The 18,950-nt window shown below is 41.7% G+C and overlaps 1 long non-coding RNA gene across 2 annotated transcripts in view; it reads left to right on the forward strand.

Moving 5' to 3' along the window:
• The window catches only part of LOC138752430 (uncharacterized), a 61,041-nt gene that overhangs the window by 28,640 nt on the left and 13,451 nt on the right, over positions 1–18,950 (forward strand). Inside the window, exons 2-3 of one of the 2 annotated variants that reach the window (XR_011350633.1) lie at positions 11,527–11,606; positions 16,290–16,678. This is a non-coding gene — a long non-coding RNA (uncharacterized lncRNA). Of the gene's footprint in view, positions 1–11,526; positions 11,607–16,289; positions 16,679–18,950 lie in introns of those variants that run through there. The other variant, XR_011350632.1, reaches the window with a different exon arrangement.

Consider the following 18,950-nt stretch of genomic DNA (forward strand, 5'->3'; position numbering starts at 1 on the left):
TTGGAAGCTCAGCTCTAGTTCCGATAGGTCACATCAGGTGACCATCAATTGTGATGGTGCCTGTGAAAAGGGAATGGAGATTCAAATAGATTTCTGTAAAAGAAGACAAGAAAATAGAACATAGATCATTACAGCACAATACAAGTCCTTCAGCCCATGATGGAAACCTGCTCCACAACAATCTAATCCTTCTCGACCTCAGATCCGTAACCCTCTATTTTTCTTACATCCATGTATCCATCTTAAGGGTCTTCTGAATGTCTGCATGGTTTCAGCATCCATCAACAACCCCAGCCATGCATTCCCCTCTCAGAGTGAAAAACGTACATCTGACATCTCCCTAAAACTTTCCTCCACTCACTTCAAACAGATGCCCTCTAGTGTTTGCTAATGACACCCCGGGGAAAAAAAGGTGCTGGTTGTCCACTTTTATCTAAACCTGTCATAATCCTGTATACCTCATCTTGGTAACTGCAAGCCACTCAGTCCATCTACCCTTCCCACGTTCAACATGATCATGGCTTATTCTCCTCTATGCCAGTTCTCTATAACCCCCAATTCCAAAATGGATTCAAACATTTATCTATCTTCTCCTTAAATATATCTACCAGTGTGGGTGCTGCACAATTGCTCATCAAAAGGTGTAAGGCGCTCTTTCCGTTCGACAGCCTACAGGTCACCCTTGGGCAAGGTGTCATATCCGTTTAGCCTCTCAATCAGGGTCATGTGAAGCCATGGATTGCAGATGGTGGATGGTTTTTTACAAGAAGACTTTACAAATTGGAATTTATAGTTGTAAAACTAAAAGCTTTGGGCAGATGAATCTGCTGATCAATGGCCAGGGTGACCCGTCCATTTAGTGGTGCAAATGAAGAAGGCAACAGGTAACCACTTCAGTATTTTTCCCTTGTAGAGTCATGAACTCAACATTGACTACGGTCTCAGCTCAAAGATAGAACCTGCACCAAAGAAGAACAGGGGAGGCAACAACTACAATTTGAAGGGTCAGAGATCGTGACAGATGAAGAGACGTGATCGTCAAAGCCGACGTCAGGCACCTTTATGATGAAATATATCCAATGATCAGCTTACACCACCTTCAAGAGCAAAGAATTCAAGATATTCACTACCTTCTGAGGGAATAACTTTCAACGGACTTCAGTTTTTAAATGACCACCTCTTTATTTAGTAGTTCTGTCTTCTTCCTTGTGACTCTCTCCAGTAGACACATCTCAACTGCAGCTTTAAACTTCAGATTGTTTCATTGCTAAAAAATTTCTGCTTGTCCAAGATCAGATGACAAGGAATAGTCTCTCTACTTTCTCCAGTATGTTTGATAGCACACCATATCTCTGCCTTGTGGATGGCAATAACTTTACTGAAAAGAATGAATAACATCTTGGCAAAGCCTCAGTCAGTACAGGCCTTCTCTCAAATGGAATATTATTTTAGTGGTGTTAAGCAAGGATATCTGCATATGCTGGGATCAAGCACAATACACAAATGTGCTCGAGAAACTCAGCAGATCACACATCATCTGCAGGAAGTAAATGGCTAACAACTATTTTGGCTCATATTGTTGATTGCTCTTTACTTCCTTTGGATACTGAGTTTCTCTGGCCCATATGTGTATTCCATTTTAATGGAATTAGCTGCTGAGTTTTTTAAATTATTAACATTATACACCTTTATTCTCTGAAAAGCAATTTGCTTTAATCTGTTATTAGCAATAAATTACAAATTACTTGTCCAAAATAAATCAAATTAATTCACATGATTACAGATTAAAATTGGGAAAAAGTTGTCTTAATGCAATGATATCACTTCCAAATACATGTGGACAAGCAATTAAAAGTATAGGTTCTCTCGACACACAACAGGTCCAGAATTCCAACTGATTGAGTAACCACTGCTTCTAGATTTCCACCACCTTTGGAGTGGTTAAAAAGTGTTTTTTGATGTCTGTGACCTCCCTCTAATTTGAAGATTTTGCTCTTTTATAATGAATTCTTCAACTGAATAAAGAGTTCCCAAAATCCGCACTTTTTATCCTTAAATGTGCAGAGTATTTTTTTTCATATTTATTTTGATATACATTGCCAAGAAGGCAACTTGCTCTTTTATTTGCTCAACAAACTTACCATCTAACCATCAAAATGTATTTATTATAGCTGAATACATCCTCCATATGCGTGTGTGCTTTGCACTGAGGACCAGAGAACACTGTTTCATCAGATTGTACAGATGACAATGAACTTTTTTCTGAATACTTTATTTTAATTTTGTGGATAAACGTATCAAGAATTAACCATTACCTAAATACATACATTGAAATGAAAAAAAGTCAATGATACAGGTTGTCCCTATTTCCAAATGGCCCCATGCCCCCTGCCCCCTACCCCCCAAACAAAACCCCGATATAGAAAAACAGAAGGAAAGAAAAAGAAAATAGATGAGATTTAAAAAAAAACAGGGAGGCAGAAAAAGAGGAAAGAAAGAGGAAGTGTTAGGATCCGGGATCCACTTCAGATAATCTAATTCCTTTACTTGCCTAGATCTCATATAGGGGAAAGAACCAGGACTTAGAACTCAGGAACAGAATAAGTATCCCTAAATATTCAACCCTGCATTCTTCAAGTATGCCTGCCATACATGCAAAAACATGTTGTACTTCTTCCTTAGATTTAATTTTTCCAGGGCAACACAACTATGCATTTCCACATACCATCAGAAGGGAATCAGACTTTCTGCCCATCACAATGGAATTTCAAGAAATTCTAATTGGTGCTTGGACAGCCTTATTTTGGGTCTTACTTCCACAGTATTTCCAAGGAGAAACAATTCTGGACTTTGTGGTAATTGTCTCCCAATAATCTGGTCTAATAAAATCCTTAAATTTTCCCAAAATTGTTTCACTTTAGAGCATGACCAGGTGGAATGTAAAAAGGTCCCTGTTTCTTCACTGCATCTAAAACATATATTTGATATATTAGAATTTAATTGATGTAATTTCTGTGAGGTAAGATATAGCTGATGCAAAAAATTAAATTGCATTAATTGCATCGGTCATGCTGTCCTGACATAAATCGGACCAGTTTTTAATCACCAAGTCTGATTCTCATTTCTGTTTTGATTTATATAACTCCCGCTTGGGAGTTCCTGACTGAAATAAAGAAATACATCGCAGATATAAACTTCCTGGTGTTCCCCTTTCAAATCAGAATCTCTATTTCACTGCACTCTGGTAACATCATGGCTGGTCCTAATTCATCTCTGGAAAAAAAGGTCTTAATTGAAAATAGCAGAAGATTGTGATGTTTAGAAAATTGTATCTATTTTTTAAACTGTTCAAATGACACAAGTTGCCCTTGCACATATCAATCTTCTCTATACCTGATCCCTTTCCAGGACCATATATGTAGAATATTATTATCCATTGTTAAAGGAATTAATCTATTTTGAGTCAAGGGCATTTTTGAAGATTTTTTCCTTTTGTTCCAATTATTCAATTTCTACCAAATATTCAAAATATGTTTTGTTAGAGGTGCTTCTTTTCTATCAGAAATAGAGTTGATATCCCATTTATATATAAGATCTTCTCTTACTCTCTCTCTGACTTTGTCCAGTTCAATTTCCAGCCATGAAAGGAAGTGACAAATTTCATCTGGGCAGCCCAATAGTAATATTTAAAATTTGGGAGTTGAACACCACCCCTCCACCCCATATGGTATTTCCAAATTAATTTTTCCATGGAGACTCTGGTTAACTGACCTTTCCAAAGAAACTTTCTCACTAATTCATTCAAATTTTTGAAAAATATCTTTTGTGGCAATGGTATTGGAAGAGTCTTGAAGACGTACTCTACATATGGGAATATATTAATTTTAACACAATCAACTCTTCCAATCAAAGTTATCGAAGAGTAGATGACAATAAACGACTTGATTTGACATACCTAACCTTTTAAACCACAGGATCATTTTGGTGAAACTTTGCAGCCACTTCTCTGAACCAATTACCATTGATGACATGTTATGTTCAAAACCTGAGTGCAACACAACAGACAGAATCAGATCAACTCATTACCTTTGCCTTCCAATGACTCTCGCAGGAAATCTCAACGTTTCATCAGCCAGATTTTATGGGATCTTATTCCGCCTCCTAATCAGACTGAGAAATGTGTCTGGAAGCATTTTATCTGGTGATCAGTGAGAAAGATGTGGACTTGTGGAAATTACTACTCTGCAAAAGTCCCTGATAGACGCAAAGTGACTTTATATGATCCCAGATGGGTTTATATTACAAAATTAGAATAACAAAAAGCAAGCGATTTTGTTCTGGATGATAGCATTTCACATGTGGCTGGTGCAGTGAAAAAACACTAGATTCATAGATGTGCAACATCCATAAGAACAAAAGAAGTAGCAGCAGGAGTAGGCCATCAGGCCTGTCAAACCTGCTCTGCCATTCAATGAGATCACGGCTGATCTGATGATAGGCTCATCTACACCTACATGCCTTTTTCCAATATCCCTTAATTCCCTTACTATGTAAAAATCTATCCAACTTTGTCTTACATATATTTACTGAGGTCGCCTCCACTGCTTCAATAGGCAGTGAATTACACAGATTCACCACTCTCTGGGAAAAGCAATTCCTCCTCATCTCCGTCCTAAGTCTACTTCCCCAAATTTTGAGGCTATGTCCATTAGTTCTGGTCTCACCCATCAATGGAAATAACTTACCTACCTCCACCTTATCCACCTTTCCAACCCCCACGCAAATGTGACACATTCCATCCACAGGATCCCAAGAAGAGTTAAGCAAGAATGTCTGCAGATGCTGGGATCAAGTTCAATGCACAAATGTACTGGAGAAAAGGGCAACCAACAATGAAACGTTCATTATCTTTTACTTCACACGGATGTTGCATGACCTCTAGTTTCTCCAGCACGTTTGTGTATTGCATCCCAAGATGATTACCACTAGGATACAACTCTAAGCTGAAAACACAGCTGTGGAATACAGCTAAACGGTGAAGAAAATTACATCTGGAATCATTTCATTGTCATGTGTTCAGAGAGAAAATGCTCGTCTATCAGAACTTAAATAATTTATTCCAAATGGTTATACAATGTTTTCTAAAAATACATTTTAGCTAGTGATCTGACAGGGTAGAGTGATACATTCCAAAGTTAAATAAAAAGCCCTCTGAATTATAACAGGTGTAATTATCCCAGTTTAAAATGCTGAACATAATGTTATTATGTTCTGATACAGCAATTTTCCAATTAAAAATGTGTGGAGATTATTTTCAGAAGTCATCTGCCTTTAATCAGTGGTGCTTTAAAGGGGAACAATGCGTAGAACAAGTCAGTGTTTACTGTATATGGTCAGTGTTTACTGTATATGGTCAGTGTTTACTGTATATGTCAGTGTTTACTGTATATGGTCCAGACTTAAAATAAAAGGCAGACATTGGTCAAAGTGTTGTTTTAATGAGAAAAGTTGATTTAACGTTTGGTCGTGGAATCACAGAGTAGGGAAACCAACCTCCAGTTGGTTTGTAGCGGTTAGCGCAATGCCACTCCAGCGCCATAAACCCGGGTTCAAATCCAGCGTTGTTTGCAAGGAGCTTGTATATTCTCCTTGTGACCCACGTGGGTTTTTTCCAGGTGCTCCAGTTCCCTCCTGCATTCCAAAGATATTATGAGTTTGGTAGGTTAATTGGTCACATGGATCTATTCCAGTGGCACGAGCTTATGGGCTGGAAAGACCTGTTACTGCGCTGTATCTTTAAATATAATAAAAATTGAAGCTGCTACAAAAAGGGAATAAAGATCGGAACTGGAGGAACTCCTGGAGGGGTTTGGAGAAGATAAAATGGTCGAAAACCCAATGGACAGAGCTGCACGAGAAGCAATAAATGAGAAACAGAGGACATTGAACAATTGCAGACGGGGACAAGCACTTCAGCCCATGCTATCTGTGCTGGACAAAATGCTCAAATTGCAAGATTATGGAATTGTGAACCATGCAGTGAAATTGTCCTCTCAGCATCCATCTACCAAATAGATTACATTCCAAACTTCTGCACCAAAATGACACCAAGCTGGACCTACTCAACTTTGGATGTCAGCCACTTCATCTCAGGGTCAAACTGGAGAATCAGCTCTGTACCATCTTCAATACATATTTAAATTATGGAGATCAAGATTTCCTGCAGAGCTCTTGGTGCAGTTTGCACAGTTGAATAAAATCTCCCTTATCTTTATATTCATTACCCCTTTCACTAAAGGCAGTTTTTCACTAAAGCTAATTTTTTTGGACATGTATACTCGAAACCATTGTTCCTGCTAAACTGCGCGCGTGTTTGTGCACGCACACACATTTTGCAACCAGCGCACAAAGGAAATTAACGTCTGCACAAAAAGTTAGTTACCTAAAATAATGTAGAAATTAATAGTTATACTCATTGAAAATAATATCTTAGCTAATGGTTTCTGTTAACTAGTCAGTTGATTAAACAAGTAGTTAATCATACTTGTATTATATTAAAACATGCCAATACAGTTTTATTATCCATGAGGAATAGGCTGTGCCAAAATTATCTTGAAACAATTGCAAGTTTACATTTGCACAAACATTCAGTACACACATACTTTTGTCACAGGAAAAGAATTTGCACAACATAAGCTTTTTGTGCACACTGACTACTATATTAGCCTGGCACAGACGAGATGGGCCAAAGGGTCTATTTCGGTCCTGTAGTGTTCTATGGTTCTAGATAATGATTTCCCTTTATCCATCCTCTCAAAGAAGTAGCAAATCTGTCTGCCTCCTGAACGTGGGAAAAATACACCAACTTTCTTGTCAAGTTGCTTGTATAGATAATTAAAAGAATAAGACTTTGTTACATTAAACCACTGTTCACAATAATTTCCATTGGATATTTATTCATTCTAATGCAAAGAGATACTTTGCTCCATGAAAAAAAATTCTGAGAGTGGGTGGAAGAGATGTTCTGCTGAAATCTAATATGAATAGTTATTTTTGCACTGGTTTAACTTCCCTGGCTACTTGAATTATGGAATGATTTTAAATCAAATGCTAATTGTCAGTTCGTGTTTTGTAAAGAGTTGTGAAGTGCATGCACCATCATTCTGAGATGGAAGTAAATCACATCAAAGATATTATTTGTTCTTTCCATATCTCCACAATTCCAATACTACCTCCAAGTCTATTGATGACTCCACAGTTGTTGGCTGAATTACAAACAGCAATGAGGAAGCATATTGGAGGGAGGTAGATCAGCTTGTTGAATGATGTAACGAAAACAACCTTGCACTCAGTGTCAGCAAGACCAAGGGGAAGTCAGGGGTACATGACCCAGTCCTCATTGAGGGCTCAGTAGTGGAGAGGGTCAAGAACTTCATATTCCTGGGTGTCAACATCTCCAAGGATCTGTCCAGGAGCCTCCTCATTGATACAATCACAAAGAAGGCTCGCAAGCTGCTATAGTTTGTGAGGTGTCTGAGGAGATTCAGTATGTCATTGAAGACTCTCGTAAAGTTCTACAAATGTACAGTGGAGAGCATTCTGGCTGGTTGCATGAGTGCCTGGAATGGAGGCACCAGCTTTCAGGACAAGAATATACTCCAGACGGTTGTTAACTCGACCTGCAACATCACTGGCACCAGACTTCACTCCATCGAGGACAACTACATGAGGCAGTGTCTTAAAAAAGCAGCCTCGATCATCAAGGCCCACCTCCCTGGCCACGCCCTCTTCACTCTGCTACCATCGGAAAAAATGTACAGGAACCTAAAGATGAGCACTCAACAGCACAAAGACAGCGTCATCCCTGCTACCATCAGATTCCTGAATAATCACTGATCCAAAGACACTTTTCGTGCAGTATTATTTTATAATGTTGCAAGATGGTTATAATATGAATATTTACACTGTGATGCTGCCATATAACACCAAATTTCATGACTTGTTAATGACAATAAGTTCTGATTCTTATCTCAAACGTGCATTGGGTTCTAAGCTTGTGGCACCCCAATTGTCAGACCATTGCTAAAAATATTCACAGCAGCCACAGTTTTTTAGGCATTGAGGATAAGGAGCTGATGTCAATTATAATCACTTTACGTCAGAATGAATTTTCCCTTCATAATTTGTTGGAGCAGTATTTTAGATAATAGTTCAAAATACATGGTCACTCAACCATCTGAAGCTTGTATATTTGTCAGAAAACAAATTTCAATGGATGAAAACATGTTCAATAAACATGCAACAATGAAATGGTTCCCAATGTAAGTGTCTGTTACCATGAAAACAACACATTTCTAGATTGCAAAGGTCCTTGCATCACTGAATATCTAACACAGAAGTTGACTTTTTTTTGTGGGCATTGTTCTTTTTTTTAGAAAAATGAGAATAGCAATCTTTGCACTCTCGAGAGTGCTAGGCTGATACAAAATTTTCATGAGACCTGATATTGAAACTTTGATGGCTTTTGGTCAAGAACCGTTTTGTTGAAATTCCTTGAAGTAGATAGTCCAATAACGTAGAGAAAGGCAACATGGTCAATGATGGATGAATGATGTACAATTACTCATTCAGAAACTGTGAATGAATCACAATGTTGACTGACTATTAATCACCAGGTTGGAGGTATTCAAGTCAGGAGACCTGGTCCTTTACAAAACATCCAAGAACAATCTTTAGAAGGTGATCAGGCAAACCAAGAGGCAATCCTGCACCAAGCTTGAGCCCAAGAGAATATCACGGACACTTGGGAGACTATGGCAGGGCATGCATACCACTGCAGAGTACAAATCAAATTCAGAATGGTTAGCATGCAAGAAAGCAACACTCTCCAACGAGCTTAATATGTTGTGCTTGATTCGAGCAGCGAGCCAGCTGGGAAGTGACACCCACAACAACTACTTCGGGCGCTGTTCCTGCTGTTGATGTAAGGACGACATTCTGAGAGGCTCAGACAGTCGCGGCACGTGTTCTGAGAGCCTGCACAGATCAACTCTCGGAGCATTTACAAACCTCTTTAAATTCTCCCTGCTACAGGTCATAGTTCCAAGTTGCTTCAAGAAGTCCGCCATCATACCAGTACCCAAGAACAGCACAATAACGAGTCTAAATGACTATCAACTGGCGGCTTTGACATCCTCCGTAACAAAGTACTTTGAGAGGCTGGTCAATGCTCACATTAACTCCAGCCAACCAGTCAGCTTCAACCCACTTCAATTTGAATATCATCCAAACTGATCCACAGTTGGCATCTCCTCATCTCTCCACTTGGACAGAGAACACCAGGATGCCAAGACACGCATGTTCATAGATAACTGCCCTGCCTTCAATATCACAGTGCCCTGCAAACACAATCCCAAACAGGGATCTAGGCCTCAGAGCCCCCTCTGTATCTGGATCCTTGACTTCAAACAGATAGACCACAGTGAAGATATTTCCTTGATCACACTCAGCACTGGCACTCCTCAAGAATGTACTCGGCTCCCTACAACCCTCCCTCTGCACCGACCACTGTACAGCTAAACACCATTCCCACTCCATTGTCAAATTTGTTGACAACATCATCAGATAACGATGAGAGAGAATACAGAAAAGAAGATGAAAGTTTAGTTGCCTAGTGCCAGCATCAATAAGAAGAAAGAGATGATCATCTACTTCAGGAGAGGGGTCAGAGTAAACACCTGTGTCCATGTTAATGGCCCTTAAAGTTCTTAGGACAAAATATCTCCAAAGACCTGAGATTAACACGACAGGCAACCAAGTGCATCAACTTTCTCAGAAGTCTAAAAAAGTTCTGCATGACGTTCTTGTCCTTCCACAACTTCTACAGATGCTGTCGAAAGAAGACTTGCTGGATGCAGAGTGTGGGACAGGAGGTGCTCTGCTCAAGATTGGGAAAAGCTGCAGGTGAAGAAAGGCAAACCTCCCTCCCCTCCGTGGATTCCACCTACATTTGCCACTGCCAAGGAAAGGGAGGCAACATACTGAAGGATCCATCGCACGATGGGCACATTCTTTTCTCCTGTCTCCCATCAGGGAACCTCCCATTAGGGAAAGGGCTTAAGAGTGTGAAAGTATGTACCAGTAGGCTTAAAGACCATTTCTTCCCACAGTCATCAGGTTCCTGAATGAACTTCACCACCTTGCTCTCATGGTGCAAACTAATACCTCTTTTAGTAATGGTGTTCTTGATCTTCCACTTTATATGGTTAAGAGCGAACTTATTAAGTTTCGTGCGGAAGAATCTCTCATAACGTGACAAATAAACTTAAAATTCTAAACTTAATTATGTTTGAGCAAGCAGATTCTGATCTTGTAATAACAGCACCATAAAGCAGGCTTGCTAAGGGAATCAATGGAGGAAGATGCCACTCAACAGGAGATGAAAAGATTAATAAACGTACAAATGCCTTTTGCAGAAGCTGGCAATGAGTGTCGGTAATACCCTGCTGTCCCTGAATGAAATCAAATGAGCAACATCTCTCCATGCATTCCCCGGAGTAATTCTGAGACCTACTTGAAAGTTGTGCAAAGTTACAAAAATTCTGAGGGTATATGAAATATTCACTGATGGAAACAATTACATCCAAACCAGATGATAAAGAATGTGGCGCACTATAGAAATATATATATGGGTTAATTTAATACCTGAACAGAGAACAAAGTGATGGTGAGATCCCACTTGGTGGAGATATTCTCCATGTTAGTGCTACTCTCACCTCCAGTGGATCTTAGTCTCTCAAGGGATTTGAGTATCGTTTACACTGACAGTCTGCAGTGCAATGGTGCGTGAAAGAGAGTGAATCTCCTGGAGCAAACAAGGTGTAGATACAAAATGGAAGGCATGATTGAGGAGCATAGATGTCCAGAGAGGGTATAAGGGTATGGATTGGGGGTGGGGGTGGGGGGTATGTTCAGTTTGGCAGATATTGGAAGGGCATTGAGTTTGAATGCCAGCACTGCAAAACTATGAAGGCAACCATGTTAAATGTTTTCCTCATTATTCTAGCCACGTGTGTTATCATTTAAAGTGAGCTATTTATTTGCATACCAACATCCCTGACTGCATTTAGAACCATAGAAACACAGAACACAACAGCACAGAATCAGGCTCTTTGGTTCATTTTGTCTGTGCCAAACTATTGTTCTACATCCCATTGTCCTGCACCCGGACCACAGCCCTTCATGACCCTCCCATCCACGTGTCTATCTAAACTTTTCTTAATGTCAAAATAGAGTCTGCATTCACCACTTCAGCTGGAAGATCGTTCCACACTCTCGCCCCTCTCTGTGTGTAGAAGCTTCTTCTAATAATCCCCTTAAACATTCCTCTTTTTACCTTTAACCCACATTCTCTGGTCCTTGTCTCACCCAACCACAGTGGAAAAAACATGCTTGCATTTACTTTATCTATCCTCTCATAATTGTGTATACCACTATCAAAACTCACCTCATTCTCTAACACTCCAGGGCTGTGAGTCGGAGGAGGTGGTGATTGGAGTTCAGACGACCATCTGGAGGAGGAGGCGCTTGAAGAGAGTGATGGGCAGGTAAGCTGTTAAATTCCAGGGCTTACTGGGTCTTGGGCCTACTTGGTTCGGGCTGTGAGTCGGAGGAGTTTGGGTGACTATCTGGAGGAGGAGGAGATTGGAGAGAGTGAGGGGGTTAATTGGTCAAGGGACCAATAAGAGGAGGGTAAGTATAGGGGAGTGGCCCAGTGAGTGAGTGGCACAGTGAAGGAGTGGGTCCTTGAGGCTTTGGCACAGTGTAGGAGTGGGTCCTTGAGGCTTTGGCTCGTGAGGCTTAGGCGAGCAGAGGCTGAGGACGAGCAGTTAATTTAATAAATGTCTGTTTATTTTTTTTACTTTGCAAGGTCTGAGGAGAAGAAGGAAGGATGAGAGTGAGGGCAATTTTCTGCTCTCAGTGTCACATGTGGGAAATCATGGAGTCTTTACGTCTCTCAGACATCCACGTGTGCACAAAGTGTGCTGAGCTGCAGCATCTAAGGGACTGAGTCAGGGAACTTGAGCTGCAGCTTGATGACGTCTCTCTGGTTAAGGAGAGTGAGGCCATCACGGACAAGGAGTGTCGCCTGAAGGACCGGGTCAAGGAACTTGAGCTGCAGTTCGATGACCTCACTCTGGTTAGGGAGAATGAGGCAATCGTAGACAAGAGATACAGGCAGGTGGTCGCACAGGGGCCACGGGAAGAGGGTCAGTGGGTTACCGTTAGGAGAAGGAAAGGGAGGGGTCAGGTACATGTGCAAGCATCCGAGTCTGTAATCTTCAGAAATCGGTACTCTACCTTGAGTACTGAGGAGGGGGATAGTCAGCCTATGGTGGGCAGGGATGTGGTGTCAACCTCTGGGACCCAGAAAGGTAGGGATAAAAGGAAAAGGGTGATAGTTATAGGGGATTCAATGGTTAGGAGGACAGACAGAGGAGGGGATACAAAAAACTGGATAGTTGTTTGCCTCCCTGATGCCAGGGTCCAGGATGTGACTATGCGCATTCAGAACATCCTAAAAGGGGAGGGTGAGGAGGCCGAGGTTGTAGTACATGTTGGTACAAATGATGTTGGAAGGAGGGAGGAAGTGGTCCTGCAAAATGAGTATAGGGAGATGGGTAGCGAGCTTAAAAGGATTACCATTAAGGAGGTCATCTTTGGATTGCTTCCTGTGCCACGTGACAGTGAGGGCAGAAATAGAATTAGGTGGAGGTTAAATGCGTGGCTAAAGGGATGGAGTAAGAGACAGGGTTTCAAGTTCTTGGACCACTGGGACCTTTTTTGGGGAAGATGGGACCTATAATGATGGGTAACATCTTAATCCCAGAGGGACCAGTCTCCTGGTGGGGGCATTTGCTAGGGCTGTCAGGGGGGTGGGTTTAAACTAGTATGGTTGGGGACAGGGTTTCAAGTTAGGCAGGACAGTAGGGTGAGGGATAGTAGGCTAAGGAAAGAAACAAGTTTGAATAATTTGAGGGAGGAAAAGCAGGAAGTAGTAAAAAGATGTTGTAGTGAAAATTGTGAGAATGGAAGAGAGGAGGATATGCAGAAGGTAGGATGTAGGAGATCCCCGAGTTGTATTTATTTTAATGCGAGGAGCGTAGTAAGGAAGTTGGATGAGCTGAAGGTGTGGATTGACATGTGGCATTATGATGTTGTGGCCATTAGCGAGACGTGGTTGAAGGAAGGTTGTGACTGGCTGTTGAATGTTTCAGGATTTCACTGCTTTAGATGTGACAGAGTAGGTGGATTAAGAGGGGGAGGTGTGGCATTACTTGTCAGGAAGGATATTACAGCAGGGCTGAGGCAAGGTAGACTGGAGGGCTCGTTGAGGGAGGCAGTGTGGGTAGAGCTGAAAAATAATAAGGGTGAGGTTACTATTATGGGGGTATATTATAGGCCTCCAAATGGGGAAAGGGAACTAGAAGAGCAAATGTGCAAGGAAATAGATGAGGTGTGCAGGAGAAATAGGGTGGTGTTGGTTGAGGATTTCAATTTTCCATAGATTGGGAAACGCAGTCAGTAAAAGAGCAGGATGGATTAGTATTTATGCATTGTGTTCAGGATTGCTTTCTGCAGCAATATGTTGAGGCGGCAACTAGAGGGGGAGCGGTGTTAGATCTTGTTTGGGAATGCGATGGGGCAGGTGACAGAGGTAAGCGTTGGAGAGAACTTTGGATCCAGTGATCATGTGTCCATTAGCTTTAGTTTAATGATGGAAAGGGATAGGTTGGGTCCGAGGATGAAGGTCTTCGAGTGGGGGAAGGCCAGATTTTGTGAAATGAGAAGGGAGTTGCAGAGAATTGTGTGGGCTAATATTTTTGCCGGAAAGAATGTAGAGGAAATTTGGGGGGCATTTAGGGGTGAGATTTTGAGAGTACAGGATCTTTATGTTCCAGTCAGGCTGAAGAGGAAGACTAAAGACTAAAGATTCGAGGGAGCTGTGGTTTTCTGGTTCAGGACAAGAGGGAGGCCTATACCAAATATAAAAAAACAAGGGATTGAGGAGATGTATGGTCATTACTTAGATTGCAGGAAGAACCTTAAGAGGGAAATTAGAAAGGCAAAAAGAAGGTATGAGGAATCCACAGCTAATAAGGTGAGTCCTAAGGGTTTTTACAGAAATGTGAACAGTAAAAGGAGGGTTAAGGACAGAATAGGTTCACTGGATGATGGGTCCGGTGAACTATGTTAGGAACTGTAGGAGATGGGAGAAATATTGAACAATTTTTTTCTCGTCTGTATCCACGAGGGAAAGGGACATTGGGCTATATGAGATGAGAGGGGCAAAGGGCTTAGTTATGGAAAGGATAGGGATTAGTAAAGCGAGTTTTGGAGCTTCCAGGGTCAATTAAGGTAGATAAGTCTCCTGGTCCTGATGGGATTTTCCCCAGGACTTTAAGGGAGGTCAGGGAACAAATAGCAGGGGCACTGACAGTGAGCTTTCAAAGATCACTGGAGGAGGGGGTGGTACCACAGGATTGGAGGGTTGCAAATGTTGTTCCATTGTTCAAAAAAGGCAGTAGGTGTAGGCCAAGTAATTATTGACCAGTAAGTTTGACTTCGGTGGTGGGGAAGGTTATGGAGGGTATTCTTCGAAATAGTATACATGCATATCTGAATGGGCAGGGATTGATTAGGGGCACCCAGTATGGGTTTGTAAAAGGAGTCATGTTTGACAAACCTTGTTGAGTTTCTTGAGGAAGTGACAAAAAAGGTGGATGAAGGTAGAGCAGTGGATGTGATCTATTTGAATTTTAGTAAGGCTTTTGATAAGGTTCCGTATGGAAGGTTAATAAGGAAGGTTCAGTCACTAGGAATTAGTAGAGAGATTGTGACATGGGTTCAGAAGTGGCTGGGAGATAGACAGCAGAGAGTCATGGTGGACAACTGTATGTCAGATTGGAAGGCTGTAACAAGCAGGGTGCCTCAGGGATCAGTGCTGGATCCCTTGTTGTTTATCATTTATATTAATGATTTAGAGGAGGGTGTGGTTAACAGGGTAAGCAAATATGTGGATGATACAAAAATAGGGGGAGTGGTGGATAGTGAGGTAGATTTTCTTGGATTACAGAAGGATTTAGTTTGTTTGGAAGAGTGGGCTGAAAGATGGCAGATGGAATTCAATGTAGACAAATGTGAGGTGTTGCATTTCGGTAAAAATAACCAGAATAGGACATATACAGTTAAGGGAGGGCATTGAGGCACGCAGAGGAGCAAAGGTGCGGACTCGAAAGGCTGACATGGCCTGTTTCCGCTCCGTAAGTGGTTATAAAGTCCTAAACTGTTTTACCTTTCCCTGTTATTCAGTTCTTCAAGACCTGGCAACATTCTTGCATTTACTCTTTGATGCTTGCTGCCATTTATTCCATACATCCTTTCAGAATTTGACTTGCCAAAGTGCATTAGCTCATGTTTATCTGAACCCCTCTCCCAGCTTGACGTGTCTATTCATAGTTTCATGTACTGTCTGTTGGGCACTACTAGTTGCCCCAATAATCACAGAGACAAAGACTGTTGGGAACGATAGGCTTTATTACACACAAGACTTACTGGCCTGGGTCCAAGCTAGGGAAGGAAGAGGTGACTCGACCTTTATAGCCTGGGTCACAGGGGAGGAGTCCAGGGAAGAGTCTTGGAGAGAATGTCATCAGGAGGGCGGGCCAGCCCATGCCTGTAGTGGCCAGTACATACAATACCATATCATTACACTATCAAACCAGTAACTTGAAGGAGCAACAATTAATTTTCCATCTGGGCACTCTCCAGCCAGTATCATTAACACCAACTTCTTCATTTTCTGCCAGACAACTTCCTGTTGTCCCTCCCTTCCCATTCACTCTGTCCCCTTTTCTCCACCTCCTTCCCTCTGTCCCCTTTTCTCCACCTCCTTCCCTCTGTCCCCTTTCCTCCAACTCCCCACCTCCTTCCCTCTCCATTCAGAGCTACCCCCCCTCCCCATGTTTGCTGATATGCCCTCCCTCCCATATCTGTTACCTCCTGCTGCTGGGACTGTGCTCCTCCATGCACCATTTTTTTCGGACACCTGCTGACATTCTTTCATACCTTAATGAAGGGCTGAAGCCCAAAACATTGGTTATTTATCTTTATCTTTGTTTTTAAAAGTACACTGTCGACCTGTTGAGTTTTTCCAGCATTGTGTTTTTTCTTCAATTACAGTGAATGCAGACTTTTGTGTTTTACTCACATTTTTCTGGATTGTTTAGGGTTGTGTGACCTGGGTGGACATTTCTCCAACTTGCAATGGAATCAACTCTCACCAATCTTCATTTCATCCATGTTACTTTCAGAAGAGGCATAGAGTCACACAGCGTGGACACAGGCCCTTCAGCCCACATGCCCATGCTGACCAAAATGCCTCACCCACACAAGGTCCACAGAGGCAAGTTCAATTGTAGCAATTCAATTCAGTGCTTTAAAAAATCCACAGTCAGTGATGGTGATGACCAAAGTTCTGGATTGTTACGAGAGCCTGACCTGTTCAATAACAGCTTCCTCAAAGCACAGTCTCTAGATCAAGTTACATCTGACTCCACAAATAGGGTTTGTAATGATGGAGTGCTAGTGGTGTTCCTGAGAGAGTTAGAGACAAGTTGGTTGCACCTCAGGGATTCAAGATGGATGCCTCCACATGATTATGAGTTCTATAGCTACTAATGTATAGTTGTTTTAAAATAACCCAAGTTTCTTTATTACAATAAAAGAAACTTCTCCTGGTATCATGTGATGTTTCTTTTGTTGTAATGAAGACATTTGGGTTCTTTTAAAACATCTATATTTTATTAGCTACAAAATTCATGATCGTGCTGGCATCCATCTCGAATCCAACGACTGGCAACAAACTAGTCTTCAACTCCCTCTAGGAGGATCACTAGGACTATCTTGAGTTCAAGGCAATTAGCAAAAGGCATTAAATGCAGGCCCTTTGTATGCAATTCCTCCATCATGCAAAAGAGTACAAATTTAAAAAACTTTGAACTTCAGGACAATAAACCACCTAATTATAAACAAAAAAGTTTGAGTTGGGGAATTTGTTAATGTAACAGCTTCCTGTTCATGATAATCCCAATAAGGTTCAATAATTTAATGTCATACTGCATGAATTTTTTGGCCCACTGGGACAGAAAGAGCAATTGCTGTGCAATTCAGGGTGTTTCGGAGCCAGGAGCAGCACCAGCACAGAGAAAGTTGCACCAAATCTGACAAGTAGTGTCCTCCACAATGTTTGGGACAAAGACGTTCCACAGTTTTAAATTTGTAATCAAGCAATTCACATGTGATTAACGTGCCCATTCCAGATTTTTGTCAAGGTTATTTTTGCACATTTTGTTTTGACCATGTCGAGAACCATACTTTTTACCCATCCCCCTGCCACTTCTCCCTCCCCACTGGTACCTACACCTAGGAACGCAGGAGAAGCTCTAATTGTGCCCACACCTCCTCCCTCACCAACATTTGGTGCCACAAGAAGTCCTTCCATGTGAAGCAGCCCCTCCCGTGAATCTTCAGGGGTTATCTACTACATCCCGTGCTCCCATTGTGGTCTCCTCTACATTGAAGAGACTGGGCGCAGACTGGGAGGTCCCCTTGTTGAGCACCCCAGCTCTGTCCACTGCAATAGCGTCGATCTCTCATTTCCCACCATTTCAGTTCCCCACCCCATTCCCTTGCCTGTCCATGGTCTCGTGCACTGCCAGACGGAAACTACCTGCAAATTTGTTCATCAGGACTGGGCACCCTCCAACTAGATGGCATTAATATTGACTAGTCTAGGTTTCCCCTCCCCCTCCCACTTCTTCCTAGTTCTGTCCCTTTCTCTCTTCCCCCCCCCCCCCCCCCCCATCCCTCACACAGAATCAATTCTCACCTCTTCCCTTATCATATCCAATTAACACATTTTGTTGGACTGGACCCCTCACCAAGCTCGCCAATTTCCTTTTTTTTTTCTCATTCTACTTAAGTTTTGCTTATTCCTTGCAGAGGGCTCAGGCCCGAAACTTTGGCAATATATCTTTGTTCCTATGGTCACAGAGACCAGCTTAGTTCCTTCAGAATTTTCAGTGTCTTTTAAAAGACCAATTGAGGTGTAAAGCCCAAGAGTCATTGCAACTAATTAGCACGTTTAAAATCACTTAATCAATAGATGCTCTGGGTTGAAAGGTAATTAGAATGTCACTGGATCAATAACCAATGACCGAACACATTTTGCATATTACAGAAGGCCCAATTAGTTTAACATAATAGACATTCAAGTTATAAAAATACACGGGCAAATACTCATTCATAAGACCGGAGGCAGTGCCATCAATCAATCAGATATTTTAAATGGTTTTGGGATTTTGGTGGACAGTCCGTCTGGACAAGGGATGGACCGTTTCCACTTGGCACAGTGGACTTTGAGGCAATTATGTGACCCGTAGTAAGGACAGGAAGTACCTGATGAAATGAATGGGCAGATATTTCGAGGGCTTCTTTCTAGGCCTGACACACATCCTTGAGGTTTAAGTACTGTTCTGTGTGCTACTTCTCAACTTGGGAGTGTCAAACAAACATGTGAATGAGAGGCAGGACCAACTGAGCAGTCACTCACACTGCTAATCTGTCTCTAACCTCACCCCACAGTAATCTTTCACTGCTTGCTTCTCAACCATCCATCTACCTGTACCTTATGCACTCTGATTCCACCGCCCTTTAAGGAGGAGTTCCAAAGGCTCAGAAAACCCATCATCTCGGTCTTAAGTGGATGACCCTTTATTTTTAATGTCATTTTTCTGAGTACCCTTGTCCACTTTTCTGGTTGATCTTGAATCTACCCTATCTATGCCTCTCATAATTTAACAAACTTCTATAAGGTCACTCTCAGCCCT

This window comes from Narcine bancroftii, chromosome 2 (genome assembly GCF_036971445.1).
Source record: "Narcine bancroftii isolate sNarBan1 chromosome 2, sNarBan1.hap1, whole genome shotgun sequence".
NCBI classification, from domain to species: Eukaryota; Metazoa; Chordata; class Chondrichthyes; order Torpediniformes; family Narcinidae; genus Narcine; species Narcine bancroftii.